Consider the following 23,933-nt stretch of genomic DNA (forward strand, 5'->3'; position numbering starts at 1 on the left):
TTCATAATGTACACCAATTTGTTATAAAGATTAATCAAAATAGTGATTTGGCATTACGCTTTGTCTTAGCCGCCGATTCTCAGTCCGTTACATCTGGACCTTACTCATTTCTATTTAACTTACGGTGTTGTAATAAAGCATCCCAATTGGTTCCAATACGTTAAAATATTAAATGTACAATGAAAACAAAACTATGTCCTTACATTTTAATTAATTTTTCTAGGGCACGCATGATATTTATAAAAGCTCAACGTCATGATATAATAATAATAATAATAAATTCTTTATTCCAGGATGTGGGGAGGTTAGTGCAATCCCACACATCCCATAGATGAGATAAGTACAAATAATATTTACATAGAGTAACATAAATAAAATAAATAAAAAGAGATTAAAAAATTAAAAATGAAATTAAGTTAAAGCAGAGAAGCACGGGAATCCAACGGATCTAAGATTGTGGGAGCAAGTATCTTTCTCCAATGGTCTTCAATGCTCGATCCTGAAGTCAGACGCGATTCTATGATAATAGTGTTTCTGGAATGGTTTATCCTTTCCCTCAGTCCTGCAATCCTGGTTCTTAACAGAGCTGTAAATACTGGAACTCGCCCTTCTGTTAACATCGAGGAGGCACTGCAGTGCCTGGGGAGTCCGAACATCAATCGGTAAGCGTTATTATATTGAACCCGAAGCCTTTCCATTGTTCTTTTCTTGAAATTAGCCCAGAGCTCGCATGTGTACAGGGTGGTGCAAAAGGCTAAGAAGAGCGTCCTTTTCACTCGTGGACTACAGAGCCGGAATCTTCTACTGAGCATGTTACATTTTATACTCAGTACACGCCTCTGCCTGTCAATATCTTCATCATCCGTTAACTTGTTGTTGATGATATGTCCTAGATATTTTGTGGTTTCTACTGTTTTCAGAATCTCACCATTCAAAAAGACTGGAGGAATGTTTTTTGGGCCTTCCCCGTGTTTTATGACCAACAGTGCTGTTTTTTTCGCATTATAGATCATGTTGGTTTCGTGAGCAAATTCCTCACAGATTTTCAGGAGAATTCTTAATCCCCGTATTGACGGTGCCATCAGAACCATATCATCTGCGTAGCTCATATTGTTAACACATAGACCTCCGATGTGGCAGCCCACTCCAGCATTGTTTAACCTGTGGGTTAATTCGTCCATGTATAAGTTGAACAGTACTGGGGACATACATCCACCCTGTCTGACCCCGCTTTTCAAGAAATAGGGTTCTGAGAATCCATCTTTCCACTTTACAAGGTTTTCCTGTTGGCGATGCCATGATTCGAGAATTTTTACCACTTTCCATGGTATCCCTCTTTCTTTTAGTTTTTTCCATAGTAGGGGGTGGGAAACTCTGTCGAATGCCTTACTAAGATCCAAAAAGCATGCGTAAGTTGTTGTTTTTCTTTTCCTGTAGTATTCCAGCGTCCGTTTTACGCAGAATATGGCTGAGTCCGTGGAGCATTCTGTTTTGAAACCCATCTGATTGTCGTTTTCAATTGGGGTCCGACTTGGTCTAAGAGAACTCGTTCAAATATTCTGGCGGTTGCTGTGGCGATGGATATCGGTCTGTAATTTTCCTGTAAAGTTATGTCTGTCAGTTTAGATTTTACTATCGGTATTATGATTGTCTTTGTCATGTCTTTGGGTAGATAACCACTCTTTATGATATCGGTAAACAATGTTGCCAGTAGTTTCAGAATCGCTCCCCTTGCATGTTTGACGTGTTCGATACTTAAGCCGTCATGTCCTGCTGATGTTCCGGATTTCATGTTTTTAATGGCGGTTTTCACCATGTTTGCAGTGACTATGGGGTCAATATCATCATAGGCGTTCAAATGCGTTTCGTTTGAGGAGATGGTCGGCGTAGTAGTCGCGAAATGTTTTTTGAAAATATTGGCAATTACTTCAGGATTTGTTTCTCCGTTTATGTTGCACGAAATTTTGGAACGCATGTTCAACATTTTATTAGACTTGTTCCAAAATGATTTGAAGTCCCGATTATCTAAGTCCGCTGCTATTTTATCCATCTGGAGTTGTGTCGAATTCTTTTGGCATTGTTTTAGAGCTGTTTTGAAGGCGGCACGCTTTGTCCTTCTATCCTCGGCGATGGGACCATTGTGCGGTCTCCCATTATCAATCCAGGTGAGCATCGCTTGTCTTGATTTTTCGTATTTGTCTGCGACAAATTCATTCCATCCACAAACTTGCTTATATTTTGGTGTAGTAGTATTTCTAAATATACTAGTGGCACTGTCTCGTAATGCTTGTACTATACATTCGTAGAGGTGTTTTATTTTGGCACGTTCAGGGTTGCCACCGTCCTCAAGAGATGTATTTTTTGGGTTGATTTTAGCTAGATAAGTTTGCGAACATGAGTTGTAAATTCCGATATCACGTATATTTTTCGGATTCCATAATGCTGGATCCCTTAATATAGATGAAAATACTTCCGATGTTACTATTCCATTCGTATTTAAAGTTATTTCGAGGGGTCGGTGGTCAGTCCAATCAACATCGTAATGTATTTTCATATCGATAATTTGTTTGTAAATATTTTTTGTAACTAGACAGTGGTCTAACCATTTGGTAGTACTATGCGCGTCACTGACGTATGTGTAAGAATTCTCAGGTAAAATTTCGGTGTCGGCACAAATGTATTCGAATTCTTGACAAAAAGATTTTAGCTCTATTCCAAAGAGTGAGTCGGGATTAGCGTTGAAGTCTCCGATAATAATTGAATTGATATAATCTTTGTCATCAATGATCGTTTGTAAGGAGGCCAGGCAGTTGGTAAACTCCACAAAGTTGTCAGTTAAGCAAGTCGGCATATAGATTGTGAAGATGGTTAAATTTTCAAACTAGAACAATGTGCCTCACGTGTGTATGAAGATGGCTGTTATATTCCTCATCCTTTTTCTCTGGTGAGTTGGGTATAATTGCCTCACGTGTCATGTATCACAGATGGCTGTTATATTCCTCAACTTTTCTGTCTGGTGAGCTGGGTATAATTGCCTTAAGTGTCTTGTATCACAGATGGTTGTTATATCCCTCAACTTTTCTTTCTGCTGAGCTAGGTATAATTGCTTTACGTGTCATGTATCACAGATCACTGTTATATCCCTCAACGTTACTGTCTGGTGAGCTGGGTATAATTGCCTCACTGATAAAAGCAAAAATATTTTGCTGATAACAGCACATAACTTTCTGAACGGCCTTATCTGTATTCCGAGAATAATTTAAAAATTATAGTATTAAGTTTCCGTCAATTTCACAAGTAAATAGTATTTTTATCTCATGTATGCTCATTATTGGTAATAAATACTGTGTTCATTCGAATTTTTTTTTCAAATCATATGAGTAGATCACCACGCTTAATCATAACCATATTTGTTTGAAATCTTCGCCTGCTATATTAGTCTTGAGTTAATCATACTCTTTAATCACGAACCCTATCCACATTCTTCAATCTACTCGTATCATCCCTAAGAATTTTCAATAAAATACGACGGAAAAACTGTCCCCATGTTAAAAGATAATTTCAATATAATGGACCTACAATACGTAAGAGATTCTGTTAAGAAAATTGTTGACATTTATTATTTGGTGACACAGCCCAGTATTTTTAAGGGTAAATCCTCAGACTTGTGACAGCCCTGGAAGCTAATGAACTGAAAATGCCTGTCATGTAGAAAAGTTGTCCCCATAAAAGGGCTTAAATAAAATAAGTTATGCAAGGAAACAATTTGTCACTTATCAATGTCAATTATCTAAAGGTTCGGCTTATATATTATGTAAATTTCTAAAAGAAACAAAAATAAAGAAGAAGAACCTATCACGGCTGAGCAACCACCATGTAAATTTACCCAAATTCAAGGCATCGACTTTCTAGCTAAAAACATGGGTAAATTTATCCATATTCATACAAAAACCCCAAAAGAACATGGCAACATAACTTGAATCCTCCTTTCTAAAAAGATAAAACATCAATTTTATCGGTTTCCGGAGGATAAACCTCTGAAAGTGGTGATCAGGGGCATCTCCGAGGAGATCATGACAGATGAACATCATGACAGCTCACTTCCGTGCACGGTGTGAAATCAGGTCGGTCCCGTCAACCGATTTTACTAGTTCTTGTTAACTTGACCAAAAAAGAAGATTCAAAGAGAATATTTACCGATTACAAGTAGAATCACTGCGTGACAAAACAAGGGTGGGACAATGTTTTCGTTGCCAAACGCACGGCCAGGAGCGCTGCGTAAAATGCGCAGAGCCCCACAGGTCTTCGGAATTGGAAAACCGAGAGACATCCTAGCAAAGTGCGCCCTTTGCGAAGGTCCTCACACAGCTAACTACAAGGGTTATCCAGCCAGACCCCCAATTCTCAAAAGATAAATCCTGAGGCTAGTCAAATTCAAATCCTCATCGAACGAGCTACTGAGCTCCAATTCCTAATTCAAAATGCCTCCAAAAAGCTAAGTTCCATACAGACACACATTAAGAATCACAGTGACTAAAAAGCGTGTCAATAAATCAAATTTACAAACAGCGTACTGGAACGTCAATGGCACAGTACTAGCATACTGTGAAGAAATCATAGAATTTCTCCGTGATTATAATCTAGACTATTTCTTTAAAATGAAACATGACTAAAACCATCGCGCAATCTAAGAATACCAAACTATAAATACGGTAGTTTACTCTACTGCAGACAAGGCAGAAGCCTTTGCAGACAGTCTTGAAGCCCAATTTACCCAAATAACCGACCGAGATGACCCATTCTTCGTCAACATGGTGAATTTTAAAGTAGCCTCAATTTTAAATACAGAATCTGATGACTTTCCAATCAAATTCTCAACACCTAAGGAAATGAACAAAATAATCAACTCTCTCCAGATAAAAAAAGCTACCCGTTGCTAACATGTGCTAACATATGGATAAACCACCTGGAATCGAACCAGGTTAATAATTGGCTAGCTCAGTAAAATGGTAAAGCAGATGACTCGTGTACAATCAGGGGGAGCAGCTTCTTTAATCATCAGCTCGTCCATCGGTTAGGAGGTTGGAAAGGTTAACACACAATAATTACACATGAGTAGAAAGGCACAAGGTATATTAATCCTCTCGAGAAATACAGGGTTGACATAGATCTCCACTCTCTCTCTCTCTCAATTGGCGACCGGATGAAGCGTGGATTTTACATGAAGTTAACTATTGAACACAAGAAAGGGTATGCCGAGAAAGCTTACGGTTTTCCAAGTTTTGATGATGATGTCGGCCAGACGTATCGAGCTGGTACTGGCCCGCGCCTACAAGGGCGGTGGTACTGTTGAGGTGATGATGTGCACTCGGAATTTACCCGGAAACGAGACTCCATTGAGTTTAGTTCGAGCCGAGATATTAAACATGATTGGGAATTGGTGGCGAAATGCATCTAGTTAAGAAACTGGAACGAGATCGCGTCCGATATCGCGTAATTATGCAAGCCATGTCCGCGTGTAGTTTGCCTCCGCAAGCGACAATGCTGCTACGATCAAGGTCGGTTCTGGACTGCGGGGCGCGGCGGTAGCGAGCAGTGTTTAGCTGAAGACGCTGCGTGTGGTCTATCACGTGCTTTGACCATCTGGTCGCGTGTGCCGAACACGCCGGCCAGCTGCGAGTAAGCTGGGGTAACCATTCTTTTAATTTAATAGGGAGACTGTATTACGTAACACCGTCCAGACGGCATATCAAATAAAATAGTAAAATGTCTCCTTGTTAAAGGCATCTGCACCCTGACAGCCATCTACAATGCGTCACTACAACTTGTTGCTTTCCTAAAGAATTTAACATGTAAATGTAATTCTAATACCTAAACCGGGCAAAGACCCACTATTAACTGATAATCATCGTCCAATCCATCTCCTTCCTTGCTTAGGTAAAATTCTAGAGAAAATCATTAAAATTCGTTTAGAATTATATACTGCAAAAATAAAACCTTGCCAGATTTCCAACATGGCTTTTGACCGGGTTATTCATCAGTCCATCAACTTTTCCGCGTAATCGAGCAGATAACATAAGATTTTAACATAAACAAAGATACGGTGATCCTTACGTTCGACATAAGACAAGCATTCGACAGAGTATGGCATAACGGTTAACTACAGTTTATTTTCAAGTACAATTGGAGGATATATTATCCTCAATACGCCCACTAAAAGCTGGTGTCCCCCAAGGCAGATAACTGTTTCCTGTTCTTTATAACGTATATTCTAGTGATATTCCCCCACCGATGGACCACAACGAAAAACTTTCTCAATTTGCAAACGACACAAACGTAATTTCAAGTTCAACTCTCGTGACCACTGCTACGTACAGCTCCAGGCCACTCTAATCGAATATTATTGTAAAAAATGGAGAATTTCAATTAATCTCACTAAAAGTGCTGCGACAGTCTTCTTATTAAGAGTGCGCAAACAGCCCCCGAACATAATTCTGTTTTCTGGAAAAAGGTCCCATGGGAAAAACCAATAAAATACCTCGGAGTAACATTAGACTATAAATTAACGTAGGCTAAACACATCAATGAGAAAAAAAAGTCAGCAAATAAGTCAATATCAGCACTCTTCCCGATGCTAGGTAGAAATAGTCGACTATCAGCAGACAATAAACTACTAATCTACAAGACGACCATAAGGTCAGGCTTTACATACGCTGCACCCATTTGGGGACACGCAGCTCACACACAATTAAATAAATTACATGCCCTGCAAAACAAAGCCATTCGGTTAATTTTGAATGCGCCGAAGTGGATCAGGGTTAACACTCTCCATAAAGACTCCAATATTCCTCTGATCAGAGATTTAATTGTTTCACACTCAGCCAAACATGAAAATCCAACCGTTAACACTCTCGCTCAGCTTAATCACTATTCAGCGAGAAAGAAATTACGAAACATAAAAGCCCTCAAGTAATCCTCCACAAGGCGTAGGCAATTAAGTATATAAAAATAAATAAATCGTGTCCCAATTATTATTGTCCGGTTCTTATTTCATATCTGTCATTAGTTGACTACACCACTCCAGTTTAAAAGTGTAGTAGTGTTGTGCAAAACTGGTGTGCATTAATGGAGTGCGTAGGTGACCCATTGTATTTTGCCTATTGATCTCAACACGAACCATGGCATGGTGTGATTTCTTACAGAGATCATTGTGGATTTGAAGCAGCGTATTTTTTGTACATGTATTTTTAGTAGTGGGACTTGAAGGTCTTGGAAAAGTTATGAGGTTGGGTAGTCTGATGGTTTTTTATTAAATTTTTTATTACTACTAGTCTTTGAGTGATTACCAGCGGTAAAAATGATGATTTGTAAGCTCCTCCCCAGGAAACGATACCATACTTTTTTTAATTTATTTACTAACATTCAAACCTGCTAAACTACTTATGTAGTTTGTCAGCAGGAACCTAATGACAACATTTTTGCAATAGCATGGTACAATGGTAAACAGTATGTATAATGTTGATGATAAATTAACAATAAATGATAAGTTGGCTAAATTACAGAATTGTATAAATATAAATATGTAAAAAGCAGTAAAAGCCTAATATAACAAAACAAGCACAAATGAATTAAATATGAACAAATGAATATAATCAGCAAGTACTTTTATGGTTTTAATGTACATAAGGTAATACAAATTTGTAACGATTTTCCATTTCCCTAGAATGTGAATTTCAATAAGAAAAATAAGGTCTTCAGTAGTGAAATATGATTTAAGATTACTTCAGTAGTGCATCAATATAAATCCTCAGTATCTAATAGCCATTTTCTTAGATTATATTTGACTTTGGCTGTAAAAAAGGTTTATATTTTCAATTGTCATAGGTAGTTTATTAAATATTCTGGGTACAATAAAGTTTAGGGTTCTTTCACCGTATTTGGCTAACCTATTAGGGAAATTTTTTACGGAAAACTCGACCCTCGATGACGGAGGTGCTGTTCCGCCGTCGGTTCCTCACTGCGGCTTCTATATGAAAAAGCTGAGGATCCGGCATCGGGATGTACTCCACGTTATACGGGGGCTCGATGTTGACAAAGCTAGTGGACTTGATGGAATACCTGCCCTGGTATTACAGAGGTGTGTTGCGGAAATAGTTCCAGTTTTGACAAAGCTCTTCAAAATGTCCCTGAAGTATGGCACTGTGCCCTCTGGTTGGAAAAAAAGCGGTCATTTACCCTATTCCCAAGAAAGGTGACCGCTCCAACCCGGCCAACTACCGCCCCATAGCGATCACATCAGTTCTGTCCAAAGTGATGGAACGTGTGATCAACGAAAAACTGCTCACATACCTCAAGATGAACAAAATTATCAACGACCGTCAATACGGATTCCAGCGGAACCGCTCGTGCGGCGATCTTCTCGCGTATGTGACGCATGTTTGGGGGCAGTGCCTGGAACGTCATGGTGAGACCCAAATGGTCGCACTAGCCCTAGAAGCCTTATCTACGCCTGCGAGGCGTACACAAAATCTTAACTTCTGTTTCCCTTTCTAACGGTTGAAGTTAGCGCCTCGTGCTCTTTAACCAATCCAGTGGCCGACGGGAGCTCGCCGATGGTACCTGTATCACTAAGGTAAGTCCAGCCATTTTTGAGTTTTTGAGGTATAGTACGACAGCGAGACGTATGATTAGGCTTTATGAAACTTTTAACTAAGATTATGTGTTTTTACTTTCGTTAATTTTTCGTCCATTTTATGTTTATTTTGGTATTGTTTCAGATACCAACATGTCATGGTCTAATGTATTAAACAGTATCGATATTTTGAAAATCTTAGACCAAGAAGATAGTCTTTCTCTGGGAGAATCAGCTTTTGAAGACAAGGACAGCCACTGGACGACATTCAAAGCGAAGATGAGAATAACTATGTAACTGAAGAGGCTTTTACTTAACTTTCACTGAAGAAGCAGACTCAAAATTGCAGAAGCTGACCTAGCATCTGTTCAGCTCATGCTTCGCAATCTGCCAACTCAGGGCGATTTTATCCTGTTCCTGGAAATACTCTTCGCGGTAAGAATGGACGCGGGATGTTTGGTCAACTAATAAGGGTCAATCATCTCACAGAACTTCAACTATAAATAAGTCGGCACCTCTCGAGGACCAGCTCAAATTAAAAATTAAATCTAGTGGGCACTTTTTAATCAAATAGGCGGGAAATCCACGAACAATTGAAGAATTCGAGATCTCGACCTGTTGGCAGTTCTACGTTTTTTTTTTGATGGCCCTCTAACACTTCTATCGTACAAGTCAAAACCTGTTAATATGGTTTAACTTTTATCTTGTTGTGATGAAAATGCAATAATCAATAATTCATGTGGCAAACCAGACATGATTCATTTCTAGAACCAAACAAAAGGAGGAGTAGATTCATTTGATTAAATGTGCGCCTCAATGTCGTGCAACCGCAAAACTAAAAGATGGTCAATGTCTGTTTTCTATGGCATCTTAAACATGACTTTGGTCAATTCTGCTGTAATTTATGGCCACAACATGATCAAATAAACTCTCAAAACAAAAGAGAATTCATTAAGCAACTCAGCACAGATTCGGTCAAGCCTTGGATTCAGACTTGAAGCTCCGACTTAAAAATATAAGGCAAATTCTCGTAAAACCTACTGATTCAGGTAATAAACTTCAGGCAGAGAACCAGAGCCCAAAATACGTAAATACTGCGCTTTTTGCTGCTAAAACAAAGAGAATGTCGAAATTAGTGTGTTGTAAGTGCAAAAAGTCAGTATTTTCTGAGCAAAAAGTTGATGTCTGTGTAGATTGCTCTAAAATTATAGCTGGGAATTAAAAACATGATTACTTTTAATGTTTGCCCTAAGAATGAGAAATTAATCTTAAAAAAATATATGATTATTTAAAAAAAACATATGTTCAAGCTGTTTTTTAATAAGATGATTTTTTGGTTTGAAAATAAGCATACTGTTTTGATTCGTTGTAATAAATACCTGTGATAGTAGTTTTCATTGATAAAACTGTGTTTTATTATTAGTTTACATACCAACCTTAACTTTCCATCAAAAAATAGAGCACAAATAGGTTTATTTTGGCCTACTGGCTGTAATTTATATGTGTACGCTTCTGCGGCGTATGTTAAGGCTTTATGTACCTATTAAATAGATAAGGCTTCTAGGGCTAGACATATCCAAGGCCTTTGACCGGGTCTGGCACCGAGGACTTGTCAACAAATTGCTTTCTTACGGACTTCCCGCATCCCTGTGTACGTGGATTGCTGACTTTTTAAGGGATAGGTAGATTCAGGCGGTTGCTGACAGATTCACCTCTTCCTCGCACTTGTAATGATCTGCCCTTTCTACTTCAAACTTTTCCATAAGGCTTTGGTTATATATATATCCGGGGTAGGAAGGTCCTCCCTGCCGTCTTTTCTTTATTACACACCCCTTCAAGTGTGTACATCCTAGTTTGTCTACGTGACGTACGACCTTGAACGTACTCATTTCACGTGACGGTTCAGTATAAAAAGGCTTCACCGAACGTTGTGTTGGGTTTTTGTTTCTCGGTTTAGAAACCTAGTTATTTATGTTTTGTGTGGTATCCCTTGGTTCTTTTGAGATAGAGTGAGTTGAATCCATTACCGCTGTTTTTCAAAACCATTTTATAAACCTTATCTTCTAAGTCGCCTGCTCACCCCCCCCTAGCTACTCGATTCTACCTATCGTAGGGTAATGTGAATATAATAAAGTGTTAGATTTTATATATGTGATATACATACGATAAATTCATGGTGTTAGTTGTCGGCGCCATCCATGTATATATTTTGTGAGGGGAAGGAGAGGAAAGGAAATGAATTTTTTCAAGTTAAGACTGGCTCCTCCGCTTACCAAACAAAACTGATGGATGATAATTCGAACAAGGCAATCGATATCTGCGTGTCTGGATATCACAACCGGCCGGGTCTCCCCTTGTTCCAAATCGGCAACCTTCACGCCAGAATAAAGAAAACCAGGTCTCTTCACCAATTTCAGAATTGCCCCAATCTCAAACACCTCCAGGATAAACTACTTTACTGAGTGTAGAAGGGGAAAACCATAACATCCCTTTATCACGAATCTAGTCGCGAAAATGTGACACGCAAGGTCCTAAGTTACGTGCCACCTCCAGAAAACGTTGTAACTCCCACGCCGTCGGGGATTTACATCCCTTTCTAGGTCAATACACATATAACACACGACGATCTTGTCGACATTCTGCCTGCTTATTAACGATAGGTTGTGTGCCTACCCATTCAGCCAATTATCATGTGAGATATATGTAAGGTCTACTCGATATGCCAAATTTGGGATGAGGACTGTCTGTATTTTAATATTTGGTTCCAGTATTTATTTTATGAGGTTACTAGCATCCTCGTGTATTAGGTATGGGTAACTTCTACTGAATACCTATCCTCTCAGGTAAGGTATAAACGGATAATTGGTTTGATTTTTTGCATTTAATTTAAAGAGGCCGCCTACCTCTCGAAAGATACCTGTTGAGAAAAGTTGTTCGGTTGGTAGTTTTATTTCGGAGATTACCATCTCCCTCTTCCGACTTTAGATTTGTTTTTGTGCATCCCAATTCGTAACTTAGAAAGTCAAACAATAGATGAAAAGTATTAAATTAGAAAAGTCAAATAACAGAAGAAAAGTTTTCATTTTGTTCCGTCTGGTTGCATCCGAACGCTTTCAATTTGGGACGGCATACGCTAGCAAAACTTCCCCTTTGACTGACTGTACTCCGCGCCTCTCGGCCTATATATGAAAAGTCATTGGCCTGTCTCTCACTCACAGCTGATTGACAATCCGTCTAGGGTATTCCTTTTAATGATAACATTATTTGGGCGGCAGGTGTCGTAAACTTAGTTGTATCCGTCTTTTAAAGGGGGTCCTCTGGAATTTAATAAATAATATAAAAAAACTCACCCTGTTAGTCACCTCCAAATCCTCGTGTGAAACTTACCTGGTTACACTATATAGCTAAATCACTTTAATTTTCGACCTCCTCCCTACGCTTATAAAAGGGTAATTAAATATTCCTGTAAATAAAATTGTACCTCCCTAATCTGTTAGGATTCGAACCCACAGTTAATAATCTATTTGATTCTCTGGTTTTCGGTCTCCGTGGATAGAATGCCATCTCGCCAAATCAATAACTTAGCCCGATTAAACACTTCCTGCCTTTAAGTACATTCACGCTATTTTAAAAACGCAATCATTATTTTTATTATTTTCATGTTTTTAAGACAAGCAATCTAGTTCGAACTGTATACGAAATCACGTTTAAATCAACACAACTTTATAACACAATCGCGATTGCACAACACCTGGCGCCCCTGAGGTGGGTTTTTACAAAACGGCGCTCTACAAATTATCCAATTATTATTATTGTCATTATTATTAATTGTTTTCTCACTGAGTCCAACCACTTTCGCTTCGCACAAAACCGGTTCAATAATATTTCACTTTAGTTCAAAATTCCACAATACTATTAACACCATCTGAATCCACTAATTCACTGCAATTTCACACAACACTTCTCATTTGTATAGATTTCATGGAGCTGTCAACGCACTCAAGTTCCAAACCCGACTGTCCTCCGGTCTCTCCTTTCCCGTGGGAATCTGTTTACTCAAGGCCTGTCTGTCAATAAATCTTCCGTCGTTGTTTAAACAAAAAATTTTTTAGAGCACGTTATTTTATTATTTATCGTTTATTTTTGTGGATGTCCAAAACATCACACACTCTATAAATGCTGGCGTCCCACAGGGATCGATTCTGTCTCCGACTTGTTTTTGTTGCACATCAATGACCTTTTGACATGTGCACCGATTCACTGTTACGCGGATGACAGTACAGTTCATGATAGCTTTTTGTTTGACAGGCCCCCAAAGGGCACACAAACTCCAACGGCTCGGAGGGCTTTGAAGCAGAGAATGGACGGTCATCTCGAGAGTATTTCCTCCTGGAGTAAAAATAATCTCGTCGAATTTAATGTATCAAAGACCCAATCCTGTCTGATTACGTCTAAAAGGGATCCAAATGATAATCTAGTCTCCTTCAACGGAAGCAATCTTTCAAACAGGCCTTCCATTGATATGCTTGGTGTAACTATAAGTGACCAGCTCAGGTACGGGGGCAGAGTAAAGTTATCTGATAAAAAAATTTAAAACAATATATTTTGCACTTTGCCAATCAATAATAGAATATGGAATTATTGCTTGGGGAGGAGCAACAAACTCGGCTATCAATTACATAAAAACCGTACAGAAAACGATCTTAAAGGTAATACTAAAAAAAATAGACTGACTGATACAGACCAAATATTCAACAGCTGTGACGTACTAGATATACGCCAATTATACGTTAAAACACTACTAAACTATATTTTTGACAAAAAAAATAAATTTCAACATACACAAATTAACACTAACAAACCAGTTAGACTAGCGTACAAAGAAAACATAAAAACTCCGACAGTAAATTCAAGCTTTGGACAAAGACACCACCAATATCATGCTATAAAAGCTTTCAACAGTGTAAAATTTGCAATTAAAATTGAGGAAAATAATGATAAATTCACACACAAAATTACAAAATGGATTAAAGAACAAAAAAGACAATATTAACAAAATGTCATAGCATAAAATAAAAACAAAACCTACACGTAACACACAAAACCAATATAAACACACATCACTCACAAACACACAAGATTATTTTCAATGTATTATTTTTTTTAATTTTAAATATATTATTATGTATTTTTAATTTTAAATGTATTATTTTCTCTTTAAATGTGTTATGTAGATTTTATTTTCATATTAAAAAATGAAGGCCTCAGCACGGGCAAGCCACCCAGTGAGGCCTACATTACTGGAAAACTTAAAATGTAAAAAATATTGTACCAAATAATAAAAAAAATAACCAAAAAAAACTTGGCCTCTCAGAAGCTGGGCGTACTGTACAGGGCTCGCAGATACTTTAATAGTACACAACTGCTGACCCTGTACAAATTGCAAGTGCGCCCTACTGTCGAATTTGACAGCCATCTCTGGTCCGGAGCCCCTAAATACCTGAAAAAAACCCTTGACTGTGCAGAAACGGGCGGTCCGTTTGATAGATTCCCCAATCTTAACAAACGGACTGCAATCTTTAGAGCACAGGCATCAGGTTGGTATGCTGTCCTTGTTCTATCGGTATTAAAATGGAAGATGCTCTGAGGAACTAGCGTCATTGATCCCTTTGGCACCGGTGCGTAGTTGGGATACACGCCAAACGCGCGCCCAACATTTGTACACGGTTGACATTTGTCACATGAGAACGGGTCACTTCTACGACTCGTTCTTAGGTTCAACAGCTCGTCTGTGGAACGAACTGCCGGCCTCTGTGTTTCCTCCTTCCTACATCCTACAACGTGGGACTCTTCAAGAACCATGTTCACTCCTTCCTCTCCAAAAAAGACCCTCCACACAGCATCCCCAAAGATGACATAGGCCCTGAGGGAAATTATTTTCTTCAGGGCCTCCTGTGTGGAGTTAATATAAAAAAAAAAATTATTGGTACATTTCGGGACCACCAATCCTTCATTTTGGGTGAATCTTGTATTGTGTTTATGGAAAACTCTTTCCCCATACAAGGAATCAGACAATATAAGATGTTGACTTACAATATTATAAAACAATAATCTTCTGACAGGTAAAACATTCAGAGACTTGTATATTAATTTAATGTCGTTTTTTGTGTGCATTGGTATATTTATGGAATAACTATTTTATAAGGGAGTTTTGTAATGTTTGGATATAACTTATATTAGTTTTACAAGAATGTCCCCAAGAAGTGATTCCATAACGGATACTGTATTATTGAATGAGCTAGAGCATAGTAAATATTTTTAAGAATTTTTAAGGTAAGTATATTTCTTAGACCAATAAAAATATAAATGAGTTTTCTTAATCTATATATGATATTGTCTTGTGAGTTTTCCACTTAAGATTACCATCTATTATTACACTTTAATATTTAATTTCATTTTTATTTGCTTTGCATAAACAGTCATATTTTGGCAAGTTAATTTTTTTGATGTGCATTTTTTTAATGTATTTTATTATTTAATCTAGTAAAAGTTTTTTTTGTTTATACTAAAAAGTATAAAATATGTTTTACTACGCCACCTGGCGCCTGCAGTCGCATGACAGAAGAGTGTTGCCGCTTCCAACAGTATGTTGAAGCCATCCTAGAAGACCATTATGAAGACGTCCGAGGAGCCATTCCCACAGAAGAAATGATTTCAGTACCCTCCATGTTACTTGAAGTCGGATTAATGTCAGGTTGGCGAGGTATTTGAAGTAATAGTGGTGCCATCCGTAAAAACGGTTCCAATTGAAGAGAGACTTCTGCATACTCAATGCCACTTTCAAAATTACCAGCATACTGTAGACGTCCAGAGAAAACTGAAGAGCCTTTCTTGAAGAAGTTCCAATTGAAGAAATATTTCTGCATACTCAATGCGATTTAGCTTCAAAATTACCAGAAGACTGTTGACGACCAGAGAAGACTGAAGAGCCATTCTCGAAGAAGTTCCAATTGAAGAAAGATTTCTGTATTGTAGGTTAGAGATTGTTGTAACCGATGACTGATGTTGAGATCCAGAAAGAATTCCTAATAACACGTGAGACCTACTGATGGATATACTAAAACTTACAAGAAAAATCACCATGTTTTGAAAGATCTATGTTTTGAAAAAATGAATAAGATATACAATGTTAACCATGATAAACAAAATTTGAAAGCAAAAACTCTATTTTAAATTATCAATTGATCTCCACCTTATGTAGTTGCTGATGAAATATATAAATATTGAATTGAAATATTAAATAATAGTATACTGACACCTATAGATATAGAACCCTAGAAAAGTAATATACAAGAACCAAACCTCGAAAGATTCATTAGAAATTTATCATTGAAAATTATTATTATTATTATTATATATATACATATACATATTATTTTTGTTTTTTTTTTTTTTTTTAAGAAAAACAAAAAAATTAACTGTAAACATCTGAGATCCACCCCATGATAATGATCATTAGAACTAATTAAAACTTCTGTTGAATAAGTTTGTTTAAATTCTAAAAAAAAAAAATGGGTGTGTCAAGCCTACGCAAGACAGAAGTGAAACTTCTAGTATTCTTCTCTCTCTCTCTTTTCATTTCATTCTCTCTTTTTTTCTGTCTATTGACATATTTATAAGTAGCATGTGATAAAAAAAATTAAAAGTTATAAAAAAAGAAAAAAAAAATTAGTTAAAGCGGGGATCGAACCTCGGTTCTTCACGACCACAGTCGTGCGCTCTGCCTGTAGACAGCGAAGATGAGTTAGGAGAGTGAGTTAAACTAGGTATATAATATTAGCTAGGCTCCTATAGCGAAATGATCCCGTTTTTTCGTCACGGTCATGAGTCGGTTTTACTCCGGTCCTCGAAATTGCATGACGCGCGTAAAGAAGTTTCACTTCAAAAAATTCCTGCAAAGTTATGGATGTAATTACGATCTTTTTCAAGCGCGTATGTAATGATTATTTTTATCAACGTCGCATACACCTTGCTAATGTTTTCAGTATTATTAGGGCTTTTTTATACTAATTTTCATATATTTATTGGCAGGTAGAGTAGAAATTAATATTGTTTAGCGTTTGCCAACGACCATACCATGTTGAACACACCGGTTCTCGTCCGATCACCGAAGTTAAGCAACATTGGGCGCGGTCAGTACTTGGATGGGTGACCGCTTGGGAACACCGCGTGCCGTTGGCCCATTTTTTATGGTAATTTCATGTTTTTTTTTATTTTTTTATCGTTACTATCATTAATAATATCTTAAAATTCTTTAACTTTTCAAGTATGCTACAGGCCTAAAATATTACTTAGTGGATTGATATTATGGTCAACCATTGAAAAAAAAAATTCCTGCAAAGTTATGGATGTAATTACGATCTTTTTCAAGCGCGTATGTAATGATTATTTTTATCAACGTCGCACACACCTTGCTAATGTTTTCAGTATTATTAGGGCTTTTTTATACTAATTTTCATATATTTATTGGCAGGTAGAATAGAAATTAATATTGTTTAGCGTTTGCCAACGACCATACCATGTTGAACACACCGGTTCTCGTCCGATCACCGAAGTTAAGCAACATTGGGCGCGGTCAGTACTTGGATGGGTGACCGCTTGGGAACACCGCGTGCCGTTGGCCCATTTTTTATGGTAATTTCATGTTTTTTTTATTTTTTTATCGTTACTATCATTAATAATATCATAAAATTCTTTAACTTTTCAAGTATGCTACAGGCCTAAAATATTACTTAGTGGATTGATATTATGGTCAACCATTGAAAAAAAAAATTCCTGCAAAGTTATGGATGTAATTACGATCTTTTTCAAGCGCGTATGTAATGATTATTTTTATCAACGTCGCACACACCTTGCTAATGTTTTCAGTATTATTAGGGCTTTTTTATACTAATTTTCATATATTTATTGGCAGGTAGAATAGAAATTAATATTGTTTAGCGTTTGCCAACGACCATACCATGTTGAACACACCGGTTCTCGTCCGATCACCGAAGTTAAGCAACATTGGGCGCGGTCAGTACTTGGATGGGTGACCGCTTGGGAACACCGCGTGCCGTTGGCCCATTTTTTATGGTAATTTTATGTTTTTTTTTATTTTTTTATCGTTAACATCATAAAAACATCATAAACAACGTTAACATCATAAAATTCTTTAACTTTTCAAGTATGCTACAGGCCTAAAATATTACTTAGTGGATTGATTATTTTTTTATCGTTAACATCATAAACAATCTTATATCATTCTTTAACTTTTCAAGTATGCTACAGGCCTAAAATATTACTTAGTGGATTGATATTATGGTCAACCATTGAAAAAAAAAAGGCGTTAAAAACAAAAAAATAATGTGCGATGGCCGAGAATCGAACTCGGATCAACTGCTTGGAAAGCAACTACGCTGACCATTACACCACCAACGCCAGTTGTCGAGATGAGCTAAGAAGCATTTATATTTTACTTCAAAACTTTGACTAGATCAAATGAACTTTAATCGGTCCCGCATTTTCGTTTCGGTCATGAGTTCGTTTTACTCCGGTCCTCGAAATTGCATGACGCGGGTAAAGAAGTTTCACTTCAAAAAAAATTAGTTAAAGCGGGGATCGAACCTCGGTTCTTCACGACCACAGTCGTGCGCTCTGCCTGTAGACAGCGAAGATGAGTTAGGAGAGTGAGTTAAACTAGGTATATAATATTAGCTAGGCTCCTATAGCGAAATGATCCCGTTTTTTCGTCACGGTCATGAGTCGGTTTTACTCCGGTCCTCGAAATTGCATGACGCGCGTAAAGAAGTTTCACTTCAAAAAATTCCTGCAAAGTTATGGATGTAATTACGATCTTTTTCAAGCGCGTATGTAATGATTATTTTTATCAACGTCGCATACACCTTGCTAATGTTTTCAGTATTATTAGGGCTTTTTTATACTAATTTTCATATATTTATTGGCAGGTAGAGTAGAAATTAATATTGTTTAGCGTTTGCCAACGACCATACCATGTTGAACACACCGGTTCTCGTCCGATCACCGAAGTTAAGCAACATTGGGCGCGGTCAGTACTTGGATGGGTGACCGCTTGGGAACACCGCGTGCCGTTGGCCCATTTTTTATGGTAATTTCATGTTTTTTTTTATTTTTTTATCGTTACTATCATTAATAATATCATAAAATTCTTTAACTTTTCAAGTATGCTACAGGCCTAAAATATTACTTAGTGGATTGATATTATGGTCAACCATTGAAAAAAAAAATTCCTGCAAAGTTATGGATGTAATTACGATCTTTTTCAAGCGCGTATGTAATGATTATTTTTATCAACGTCGCACACACCTTGCTAATGTTTTCAGTATTATTAGGGCTTTTTTATACTAATTTTCATATATTTATTGGCAGGTAGAATAGAAATTAATATTGTTTAGCGTTTGCCAACGACCATACCATGTTGAACACACCGGTTCTCGTCCGATCACCGAAGTTAAGCAACATTGGGCGCGGTCAGTACTTGGATGGGTGACCGCTTGGGAACACCGCGTGCCGTTGGCCCATTTTTTATGGTAATTTCATGTTTTTTTTATTTTTTTATCGTTACTATCATTAATAATATCATAAAATTCTTTAACTTTTCAAGTATGCTACAGGCCTAAAATATTACTTAGTGGATTGATATTATGGTCAACCATTGAAAAAAAAAATTCCTGCAAAGTTATGGATGTAATTACGATCTTTTTCAAGCGCGTATGTAATGATTATTTTTATCAACGTCGCACACACCTTGCTAATGTTTTCAGTATTATTAGGGCTTTTTTATACTAATTTTCATATATTTATTGGCAGGTAGAATAGAAATTAATATTGTTTAGCGTTTGCCAACGACCATACCATGTTGAACACACCGGTTCTCGTCCGATCACCGAAGTTAAGCAACATTGGGCGCGGTCAGTACTTGGATGGGTGACCGCTTGGGAACACCGCGTGCCGTTGGCCCATTTTTTATGGTAATTTTATGTTTTTTTTTATTTTTTTATCGTTACTATCATTAATAATATCATAAAATTCTTTAACTTTTCAAGTATGCTACAGGCCTAAAATATTACTTAGTGGATTGATTATTTTTTTATCGTTAACATCATAAACAATCTTATATCATTCTTTAACTTTTCAAGTATGCTACAGGCCTAAAATATTACTTAGTGGATTGATATTATGGTCAACCATTGAAAAAAAAAAGGCGTTAAAAACAAAAAAATAATGTGCGATGGCCGAGAATCGAACTCGGATCAACTGCTTGGAAAGCAACTACGCTGACCATTACACCACCAACGCCAGTTGTCGAGATGAGCTAAGAAGCATTTATATTTTACTTCAAAACTTTGACTAGATCAAATGAACTTTAATCGGTCCCGCATTTTCGTTTCGGTCATGAGTTCGTTTTACTCCGGTCCTCGAAATTGCATGACGCGGGTAAAGAAGTTTCACTTCAATAATATTCCTCATTATTAATTAATATTAAATTCGAGATTCGTATATAACTCAAATGTAATAACTTTTAAACATGCAACAGAATTTCCTAAAACTCTGGAAAAATAGATATTATGAGCTTCTGTAGCTATCATTTTCAATGTACATGTTTATCTGGTGAGGAAAATTAAACCTCCTCTGGAGAGCAAAGAATTGCTCAAAAAAACTAAATATTCTAAGACAAACACTACATACATGTTAAGACTAAATAATACACACAGGATTAGGATCATCATACTTGTGAGAAGTATACATTCCAGGGATCAGAATGAACACTTCTAACAACCACGTTGTTATGCAAAAGAAATTCCCGTTCCTTTCCTTTTGTAATTATAAAAAAAAAACAACAATGTCAAATACAAATCCAACATGTCTGGTATTTCTCAACTATACCTAATCAAAGTATGGTCGTGATGGCCAGTCACTCCCACACTCTGACAACACTTAAGAAAGATAAAAAAAATAATAAAGACAAAACAACTACAATACCCAACAAATACAAAACACAATCACCACAAACATTCAACGTAAGGACACAAAGCGCAATCGTGTTCTCACGATGAATGTAAGTTTGCAAACATAATGTCGGTTTATGTATGCCACACGAAAATAGCGGTACTACAGACCAAAATAAAATCTCACCAAGAGAACAAAGTTTTGCTAGAAAAAAAAATTGATTATGACACAGAACCATCAACTTGTTCTACTTTTAGCATATCTTTCACATGAAAGGTACCCAGTGCCTTCCCATTCATGTCAGGTAATTGATATGCAACCGGGGAAATTTTCCCTACCACCTTGCTTTTGATGAATTTTGGTGCAAGTTTAGCGGAAAAATGTTTACTCGCATCTGAAAGAATGAACGATCTTCGCCAGATGATATCTCCCACTTTGTACTGAATATCCCTGCTACGCAGGTTGTACTGACGCTTATTGCGTTCATAAGACTGTCTTAACGATGTGCGCACCTGTGAAAAGATATCATTTAATTCTTGCAAATCAGCAGCCCAGGTGTCACGTTCTGAAAATTTAATATCCTCAGCATTGAAATCAGCATCTGCATATTCCTTACCTGAGATGACAATCTCCCTACCATAATTAAGGAAAAACGGCGTGTACCCTGTGACCTCATGCACTGCTGTATGTATTGCTAATTCAATTTCCGCTAAATGGTTCGCCCATGTTCTGTGGTCAGAACCAACATATGAAGCAAGGGCTGAGACTAGAACCTTATTGACGCGTTCCACCGGATTATTCTGCGGGTGATACCTACAGTTGTAAAACAAATGCCTAATGTTAAATTTTTTATCTTAAGCCTTCATGTCCCGTGAAATGTACTGTGGCCCATTATCCAAGACGATGGTGTCTGGTACCCCAAACTTATAGAAAATTTCATCTTCAAGAATGCTAGTAATGTTATTCCCAGTAGCTTTTCTCAGAGGGAAAAGTTTGGTATATTTAGAGAAGAAATCAGAAATAACCAATAAATAAGTGTACCCTTTCTTGTATGAACTCGGATAAGGACCTAGTAAATCCGTCGCAATCATCTGCCATGGGCGTTGAACTAATTTGGCATTTCCCATAAGCCCTGGTGGAAGCAAATTAGTGCTTTTATAACCTAAGCAAATTTGACATTTGTTAATAAATTGTTTTACATCTGCTGCCATCTTGGGCCAATAATATTTATGCCTTATCCTATTTAACGTTTTCATTATACCAAAATGAGCACTGACCGGAGGAACGTGGTGTTCTACAATAAAATTCTTTCTAGCTTCTTTAGGAAGAACCTCCTTCCAATCATACGACCTATGAAGGGCTTCCATGCTTTGAATGTGTTTGAAAATCTTATTATTCACCACTTTCCACGCCGAAAATTTATCAGGACTGGCAATAATTTTTTCTCTTAATTTGATGTACCATTTATCAGATGTGTCAAAGGTTTGAGCAATTATGTTAACTTGTAAGGGGTCACGCGATAAGGCATCTGGAATTATGTTGTCCTTTCTTTTACGGTGAATAATTTCAAAATTAAATTGTTGAAGCCTTACTGCCCAACGCGCCAACCTTCCCGAAGGTGATTTTAGGCTAGTTAGCCATTTGAGACTATAGTGGTCCATAATTATTTTTACCGGAATTGGTGAGCCTTCGATATAGCCTCTAAATTTTTCCAACGCGAAAATCATGGCATTTAATTCCCTTTCTGTAGTGGAGTGATTTCTTTCTTGAGCCGATAATGATCTCGATATGAAGGAAATGGGGTGTTCTATTTGATTATCATCATGTTGGCTAAGAACCGCACCGAGGCCAACACTTGATGCGTCGCAGCTAATTTTGAAAGGCTTGCTAAAGTCAGGACAAGCGAGAACAGGAGCATTTACCAAACAGGATTTCAATTTCTCAAAAGCCGCCTGAGCTTTCTCGTTCCACGCAAATTTTTTCCCCGCGAATTCTTTTTTTGTTAAGTTATGTAGAGGAGCAGCAATAATAGAAAAATTAATAATGAACCTTTTATACCAGGAAAGAACTCCTATAATACTCCCATCGATTATTCTATATCGCCCGGAACGCACGTCTTTTTGTCGCGCTAAAATTTTGTTTCTGTTTCCTATTATCAGCGCTTGATAATTAACCGAAATGGGTGACAGTAACGAAATTTTGATTGGGCTTCACCTACTAACGAAAACGATTGAAAGTTTGAGTGACAAAATGTTGTTTTTTGAAAGGGAACAGAATTCCCTTAAAAATTTACTGACAACGTATGTCGGTAGTGTTAAAATGTGTACATGTACATGCAGTGTCTCTTCGTCGAACGCCGCAGGTCCGATCCCCCCGGACCCGCGCGTCTTGCCCGCCGCGCCTGCCGCCGCCGCACTAGCGGTCACTACTTTACTACGCTCGCCCCCCTCCGCCCCGCAGCTCCCAACGGGGCCCAGCGACGTACAGACAAACAGAGCGGCTAGCCCACCGCCTGCCACAACCCAAGCTGCCTTAGTCGGCTGCCCCAACGCTCGTAAGATTACCACGAGATCTGCTACAAAAAAGGGCAAATCGGAAGTAGACCCTCAACCTGCTACAACATATGCTTCAATGGCATCATCTGTTCCAGATCCATCGGTTCCGATGTTCGGCCCATCTAAACCGAAGAAGATGTCAACTCCCGTTGCCCAACCTACCGATACTATAACATCGAAGACTGCAGAAACCGATACAGCAGAATCCAAATCGGAAACAGAAGCCTATACCTCCACTTCGGCTAACCCCAATTGGCGCCGAGTCACGCATAGGAAAAAAAGACGACCAGTACTTCATGGTACCGCGACTGAGCATAAAGGCCTCATAGCCGTTGAAAGGCGCAAGTATATTCATGCCTGGCAATTCGATGTCAACACTACGGTCGAGGATATTGTAAATTTCCTTCTCAATATAAACAAAGAAATTGTTTACGATGTTGTCAAATTGACAGCCAAAGCTGACTACGCCTCTTTCCGGATTGGAGTCCCGGAATCGAAGCTTTCATTTTTTATGGACCCGAACATATGGCCAAATCATGTTGCATTCAATGAGTGGTTTTTTCGGAGAAACGTTGCAACCAATGATAAAACGAAACACTCTAAGAGTGAGAAGTAATTCTAACCTCTCTATCTATTACCAAAACGTTCGAGGGCTAAATACGAAATTGGCATTATTTAAAAACAACCTATTTGCTCGAGATAGCTTAGATTTAATA

General features: G+C 37.7%; 6 non-coding genes across 6 annotated transcripts; all 6 read left to right on the plus strand.

Annotated features, from left to right (window-relative positions):
* The first annotated feature begins 16,754 nt into the window (after nucleotides 1-16,754).
* On the plus strand, nucleotides 16,755-16,873 carry LOC149418272 (5S ribosomal RNA). Its single transcript, XR_016303027.1, has one exon. It is a non-coding gene; the product is annotated as a 5S ribosomal RNA (ribosomal RNA).
* A 323-nt stretch (nucleotides 16,874-17,196) lies between these two features.
* On the plus strand, nucleotides 17,197-17,315 carry LOC149418273 (5S ribosomal RNA). Its single transcript, XR_016303038.1, has one exon. It is a non-coding gene; the product is annotated as a 5S ribosomal RNA (ribosomal RNA).
* A 322-nt stretch (nucleotides 17,316-17,637) lies between these two features.
* Nucleotides 17,638-17,756, plus strand: LOC149418274 (5S ribosomal RNA). The gene has a single exon (XR_016303049.1). It is a non-coding gene; the product is annotated as a 5S ribosomal RNA (ribosomal RNA).
* Nucleotides 17,757-18,670: 914 nt separating this feature from the next.
* On the plus strand, nucleotides 18,671-18,789 carry LOC149418275 (5S ribosomal RNA). The gene has a single exon (XR_016303053.1). It is a non-coding gene; the product is annotated as a 5S ribosomal RNA (ribosomal RNA).
* A 323-nt stretch (nucleotides 18,790-19,112) lies between these two features.
* On the plus strand, nucleotides 19,113-19,231 carry LOC149418276 (5S ribosomal RNA). Its single transcript, XR_016303054.1, has one exon. It is a non-coding gene; the product is annotated as a 5S ribosomal RNA (ribosomal RNA).
* Nucleotides 19,232-19,553: 322 nt separating this feature from the next.
* On the plus strand, nucleotides 19,554-19,672 carry LOC149418277 (5S ribosomal RNA). The gene has a single exon (XR_016303055.1). It is a non-coding gene; the product is annotated as a 5S ribosomal RNA (ribosomal RNA).
* Nucleotides 19,673-23,933: the final 4,261 nt, after the last annotated feature.

The sequence above is a fragment of the Hesperophylax consimilis genome, chromosome 13 (genome assembly GCF_061612785.1).
Source record: "Hesperophylax consimilis isolate HC1 chromosome 13, BYU_Hcon_1.0, whole genome shotgun sequence".
In the NCBI taxonomy this organism is placed as follows: Eukaryota; Metazoa; Arthropoda; class Insecta; order Trichoptera; family Limnephilidae; genus Hesperophylax; species Hesperophylax consimilis.